The sequence below is a fragment of the Suricata suricatta genome, chromosome 2 (assembly GCF_006229205.1).
Source record: "Suricata suricatta isolate VVHF042 chromosome 2, meerkat_22Aug2017_6uvM2_HiC, whole genome shotgun sequence".
Lineage (NCBI taxonomy): Eukaryota > Metazoa > Chordata > Mammalia > Carnivora > Herpestidae > Suricata > Suricata suricatta.
In genome coordinates this window covers 38762879-38770190 of record NC_043701.1, presented here as the reverse complement: position 1 = coordinate 38770190, position 7312 = coordinate 38762879, and the positions used below count along the sequence as shown (strand labels likewise).

The following is a 7312-nucleotide window of genomic DNA, read 5'->3' as shown; positions in this document are numbered from 1 at the left end:
GAGCAGGCTCTAGGCTCTGAGCTGTCAGCACAGAGCCTGATGTGAGGCTCAAACTCATTATCTGGGAGATCATGACCTGAGTGGAAGTCCATGCTCCACCGACTGAGCCAACTAGGCGCCCAAGACAAGTATTTTTAAACAGGATTCCTAAAAGCTTTAACAATAAAATGATTAATAAATTAGGCTACATAAAAACCGTGTATCAAAAGTCACCATTAAGAGAGAAAACAGAGAATGAATGAAAATATTTGTAATCCATGTAGTCTAGAAAAGACTCATATTTAGAATATAGAAAAAGTACATATCAATAGGAGAAACAGAAAATCCAAAAGAAAATGGAAAGAGATTTGAACAGGTACTTCACGAAACAGTGTATCAAATGACAAATACAAACATGAAAAGGCGTGTGACCTCATTAATCCTCGTGGGAATGCAAATCAAAACCACCGCCCCACACCACTCACCACTCTCCTGGGAATGTCTGTAAAGATTAACGGTACCGTTTTCATAAGAATTTGGCGCGACAGTCTCTCATACACGGCTAGTGAAGTAAAATTGAGCATCAACACTTTGGAAAACCATTTGCCATGATCTGTTAGCTTTCTATGATTTTTAAATTCTACTCTATTTCCATGCGGATGCACATGTGCAGCAAGACTTGTCAAAAATGTTCATAGCAGCATTATTTGTAATTAGTAAAAACTGAAAGTAACATAAATGGCCATAAAGACTGAGATGAGTAAGTGTGATATAATTATCCAGTGAAACTATCTACTGCACTGAAAATCAGCAAACCTCACTACACATACAACATGGATGGAGTGTATAAACATAATGCTGACTAAAATGTACTAGACATAAAATAAACATTTTGCATTTTAAGATTCAAAGGACCTAATTTAAAGGACCAAATGCATGCACATGTTTCAGATTAGACTTTTTAAAAAAGATATATACTTCTAATATAACATATTTACCTATGAAATTATAACACCTAGCAAAGTGCACTGCATATAACATATGCTATAGAAAGACTTGCCAACTGGATGAACCAGTTGATTGTTTTAGTGGGTGATTTCTGTTATTCCAATTGGATGATCTATATTAGCCAAATTTAGTCTCTCTGAGCACTTTTCCGTTTTGAAGTAGATGTGGTTAAACCAGAGGAGAGAGAAGACAAAAGAATAAAACAAGGAAGTATCTGTTACATACTTGACATTATGGATCTCTTAAAAGAGCTCATCATATGCCAAGCTAGCTCAAAGTCTTGATTTAGTTAGGCAGGAATAATTGTTATTCTTAGACTAAAATCATTAAATCAGAAAAGAAGAACACTACAAAAGATGATGTAGACACAAGAACCAGTGATAGATTTGATTGCATGTATCTAGAAGATACCACAAACTCTGATAATGGTTCAGTTCAATTGAACTATTGATTTCTCCCTCCTAAGGTGGAGAAAGGTATTACAATGATAAACTGGGCCTTCTAGTCCAGATCAGTGTCTATGGCAGTGGGAGATATTTAAGAGACAGCCTTTTTTTTTTTTTCATGATTTTAGGGATGGTGAGTGGAGACTTTGGAAAGGCATTTCAGCCTTTTTTTCTCTAAGTCAAACTTTTCGGCTGGATATCACTCTCTCTAGTGTTTCTCTGTCATACTAACCAATGTATGGCCAAGGGTAAATCTCCTGGGGTAATGAGTCTATTGTTCTCTTGCTACAGAAAGAATTGAATCCAAAGTACTAAAGAAAATCAATATACTGAAATCCAGGTAAAGAACTCATAATTTGTTCTTCAGAAATGTCAAAGCTAAAACAGGATACTGAAACTTTCCCTTAAGCTTAAAAACAGTAATCCTGTAATATAGAATGTGATCTATATGAGGATAAATGAACACATTTATTTCCTAAAAGAGAAAGCTGAGACTAGCATATAATATAAATCTAATATTTAAACATTAACTTTGACCAAAAGAAAAAGGATATTTTAGTGAAGGTTCTTGTAATTAGCTGTCATTCTATGGAACTCACTGATAAAATCCTAAATGTACAATGTCATGTTCTCTTTCCACTGAGGAAATAAATTTAAGCGACAGCAGTGTAAGCTCAGTCACATATATTGAGGACTGTTTTGATAGAAAGGTCATTGAATTCAAGAATGGACTATTTGGAAGAGAATTCATGGATTCTGCTACTGTGTAGTTATTGAATAATAAGACTCACCTGTCTAGCATGACTTCTGCTTCTCCAGCAGAAACCAAAAGGGTGAATGAGATACACTTTCAAGAACCTTTGCTATCCTTTAATTCTACAAGCTGATGCGATGCATTTTAAGAAGTGTAATTCAAAGATCAGAAGGCAGAGTCATACATAGCATTATTAAAGATACAAATCATTTCTGAAATATGTACAGATATTGATAAATGATAGATACTGAGCTTTTTCTTTTCTTTATTTTAAATTTTAAACATGTATGTATATTTGAGAGCAAGAGAGAGAGAGAGGGAGAAAGAGAGAGAGAAAAAGAGGGACAGTGCACAAGTAGGAGAGGAACAGAGAGAGACAGAGACAGAGACAGAGACAGAATCTGAACCAGGCTTCAGGCTCTGAGCTTTTAGCACGGAGCCCAGTGCAGGGCCTAAACCCATGAGCCATAAGATCATGACCTGAGCTGAAGTTGGACACTTAACTGACTGAGCTACTCAGGCACCCCAAGCTTTTTCCTTTCTTAACATTTGTCAATCTCTGATGAAGTTTGTAAAATTCCCAATACATTGTTATACACTATTATGTGATACAATTTCTAATATAGTAATGAAATAATTTTTGATATATTGTATTTGGAGTCAGCACATTTTTGAAAAACAAGAAATCCCACTTTTTTTGCAGACAAATATAAACCATACATTTTAGTATCCCCCAAATATTTAATTTGATTTGTTTAAATGGTTACCAGATTCTTAAGATCTTATTTTTAAAAATGTCATGAAAAGTGAACCCTTTAAAAAGACTTTGTGTGGTTACAATTAAATTATAGTCTCTAATAGGCTCAGTGTTATTCTAAATGTTACCATCACATGGTTGTGATTTTATCACCAGTCTTTCTGGGCCTAATTTATCAACTGTTCAATGAGGGACATCTTAAAGTCTGCATTATGTCATTTTCCTTGGTTTTCAAATTCTGTGCTATTTGCCTTAAATTATACTTTTTATAGCACATGGCATTTCTTTTATATACATTTATACATTTATATACATCCCTGTATATAAAAAAATAGAACATTTAGAACACTCAGGTGATAAGGTGTTGATTGCACCAACAAAGCCATGAAGCACACATTGAATGAAGACATTCACACAGACAATATTCATTTATAAATTGAAACAGAGTTATCACACAGTGCTTGCTTTTACCTCTCTTATCCATCAGAAATTTCGCCATTATGTCACTGTCTTTAGAGTTGAGTTCTTTTAGCAGCATCCTTGCTCATCTTGTGTGTCTATCTGTAATTTGAAGTAATTTCCAGTAGATGGCAGTATGGGTACCATATCCAAGAGGCCCATCATCTCTTAATAGATATGCCCACTATGCTAATGGATATTGTGGAAGATCAAGTAAGGTCACATGAGTGTAGGGTATAGTAGAGAATACTGTTTATTTTTAAATTAAGCATGTGACTGAACTAACAAAAGCAGGTTGATATATAATGAGGGTTTGGAGAGCAAGGATTTTAATAACAACAACAAAATGCTCTGAAATCTATTTCTATACCACGCACTACAATAAATTTGAATTTTCTTACTAGAATATATATTGGATCATAGTTAAAGTCTCAGCTGTATTTTACTGCATCTGATTTTATGGATTTCCGTCTTTCTTGTTACCTGTTTATCCTGACTTTGTACCTTTGATCCAGCCTGGCCCTTTGACACTTGCTGCCTCACCAAAGAGCAGTAACCAGTCACCCTGCATTAGCTGTTTTGGGTCAGCCTTGTTTCAGACTCATGCCACTGCCCTTCTGTTTCACAGATGCTGGCCCAGCTGTATCTGCATTTTTATATCCTCTTCCAGCCTTTTGATTTGTACACTGGTTTTGTGTTTCTGGACTTAATACTAGTGTTTGCTTAGGATACTGGCTGAGTAACATCACTGTTCTCTCTCAGCTCCAATTCATTCTCTTGACCTGTCGTTGGCCCCCCTGCAGGGTCTACTCAGATCCCCAGATGAGGACAGTGTTCAGTTGTTCACTGCATAAAACACAGTACAACTAACAAATGAAGTTTTTTTTTATTTCTGGCAGAATTCTTAGACTTTCTCGCTCCATAGATGGTGGACTGAACACTAACCACAGGAGCATAATCAAATGGAAATGTCTCCCTGATATTTCAGCGGGCTGGGAAAACCTGCCAATGTATTGCTGTTACCACTTAAACATTTCTGATTTTAAATTCAGGGAAGTACCTGCAGACTAGAAAACTGAGAAAAGAGATAGCTTTGTTTTTTCCAATGAAGCATTCCATTTTCCAGCTTTAATTAAAACATGTCTTATGTGAAGATTCTTTTATTTATGTATAATACACTGCTAAAATGTACGCTTTCACGCTCTAAAAAGCCTTCACTGACCAGGAAAATGAGGCCAGGATAACCCAACTTCATTTAAGTCCTTTGAAATTTCAAACATTTCAATTTCAAGTGTTCTTCACAGAGTCATGCTAAGCTCTATGGGGAGGTCTGCACAATGCCAGATGGATTGCCTGGAGAGGAGAGAGAATGACAATTGACCAACCCTTGATTTTTATTCCTGAATCTGTCAAGACTATTCATTGGGAAGTGGATTAATGTTCACAGAAGCCTCTCAATACAAGTTTCAGAGGCTACAGGCTAACACTCTGAATCCTCTTAGAAGGTTTGCAGCATTTTTCTCTGAAAGCTCCTAAGGTGCTTTCAGGTGGAGGTGTGTGAAGATTTACTTACTTTGTGAAACCTATTTTAAGGCTTCTTTCCCCTCTCATTATTGATAGTTTGATGAGTTATTTATGCTATAAAGCATTCTTCTGCGTATATCCTAAGTAGATTCTAAGGAGAGACATCTGTTCTGTTTGTGCTCTTTCTTTTACTAAAAGTCTCATTAGTTTCATTTCTTGTCAGTACTATTTTTTACCACTCAGGTGCCTAAGGTAAGAATTTGTTTCCTTTTCCTTTTTTTTTTTTTTTAATTTTTTTGGCTCCTATCATGCTAGGATGCCACCAATTATAATGCAGAAACTTTGAGAAGTAGGTTTCCCTATTACATTTCCTTTTGAAACATGTAATGCAGTGTTCCATATACAATTCATATCAGCAATTTTATTTCAAATATTGATTGATTGACCTCCCTGTTCAATATGAAGTGATGTAGCAGCCTCATGAAATGTTAGTGTTCATTTCCCATATTGCTTTTCTGACAGAACATGCGTTATACAGGGTATTTCTTGCACTTTAATTGAAAACAGGTGTTATAGATCACCCCTAGAAGACTGTAAGTGTGCATAAATTCATACATCTTTGGTGAGAATTCTTTGCTGGCTAAAGTTGGAGAAAATGATTTCCATTTCTTTGGAGGAGGAAAAGAAAACAAAAAATAAGTGCATGCATCATGATGTTCAATTAATAATAAACATCAAGAACAAGTCTGTTTTGAATAAATATTTTTAGTTATTGTGGTGTCAGATATAAAAATTCAAGTTTGGGATTTAAAAACATATTCTTTACCAAATTGTATTAAAAATGACTTACTCTCATAATAATTTAAAATATGTGAGTAAAGATCAGCAGATAATTGTAAATATTATCAACAATCATGCTAATTCTCTTGGCAAAACTAATAGGAAGGAAGTTATATATCACTCATAGGAAGGCACACAATGACTTAAAGAATTCTCTGGAGATCATTTCTTTCATTACAAAGGGAATACATGTTTATATATAAAGAAAATTGATGATTCTACTATCCTTGAATAAATCTGAATTGCTAATTTTAAGGTTTCAAAGGTATCTTTGCTTTCTGGGATTTTCAACACACGATGGGAAATTATTCAAATTCAAAACTTTATTCAATTTAAGCAGAAATATAAAACTTCCCTTGATATCTAACAAAGGTGACTGACATTAAAAGTTAGATGTTTTAGATATTCCAAAATAAAATATTCAGGTTTAACTTGAATAATTTAGAAGTTCTCAAACTAACTAGAGATGTGATTTATAGGCAGACCTGTAAAAATATATTTTGCAAGATACATAGTAGCATTCTACTTTTTGAACACTCAACTCTATAGCATAAGCCTAGAACTCTTCTTATGAAAAGTGGCTAAAACTAAGTCCTAATGCTGCCTTTATTAGACTCCATTTTTACTCATTATATTAAAAAATATTTATTTTATTTGTAAAACTGTAGTGGATGCTTTTTCCCCGCACTCCAGTTTTTTTTTTCTTTCTATTTCTTTCTTTTCATTTTTTTGAGAAGAGAGAGAAACAAACGTGGGGAAGTTGCAGAGGGAGAGAGAGAGAGATTCCTAAACAAGCTACGTGCTCTGTGCAGAGCCTGACATGGGGCTCAATGCCATGACCCTGGAATCATAACCTGAGTTGAAATGAGGAGTCACGCCCGTGCTCACCTGAATGAGCCACTTCGGTACCGCTCCTGCTCCAGTTTGTTGTACAGCAGGATGAATGTTCACCTCTAAAGGCTTAAAAAGGCCTTCACTGGAGAATTTCCTTTGGCTAAATAAAAGGAAAAGTTTGTGGAAGGTCATGTATCCCACCCCAAAACCCCCTACCCACACTGCCTGGGAGAGCAATCAGTCAATGAGTCACTGAAATGAGGGTCATGAACTGGGCCCCTTTGCCTTGGTAGAGAACATCTCTGTGACTTCGTTTATGTGTCAGAGCATCGTGTGGGACCAACCTGAAGCTAGCCTCAGTCAAAACCGTATCCTTGCTTGACTTACTCTTCGCCATTCCTGTCCCGCTTCCCTCATGCCCCTTCTCCTGAGAGCCCTCCTTTATTATGTCATCCATATTCATAGAATTCCCAGCAAGGCATTTCTTCTAGGGATTCTGCTTTATGGAAACGTTTCTAGATAGACTCTAGATAGAGTCAACATTAAAAGCAAAGACACGAAAGATGACAGCTTGAAGTTTTAAGGGTGTTGGATTTTACTTGAAATTGTATTTGAAAAATTAGCCCATGATAGGTTATGTAGCAATCTTTAGGGCTATTGGTATAAAAAGCCAATAGTGAAAAAATATATAATAGAAAATATTCAAATAAC

General features: G+C 35.5%; 1 long non-coding RNA gene across 1 annotated transcript; it reads right to left on the bottom strand.

The window, feature by feature from the left end:
• Window positions 1–4590: 4590 nt before the first annotated feature.
• Window positions 4591–7018, bottom strand: LOC115305654. The gene is made up of 3 exons (XR_003914917.1): window positions 6989–7018; window positions 6656–6761; window positions 4591–4756 (listed from the first exon to the last, which is right to left on the bottom strand). It is a non-coding gene; the product is annotated as an uncharacterized LOC115305654 (long non-coding RNA).
• Between the last annotated feature and the right edge of the window lie 294 nt (window positions 7019–7312).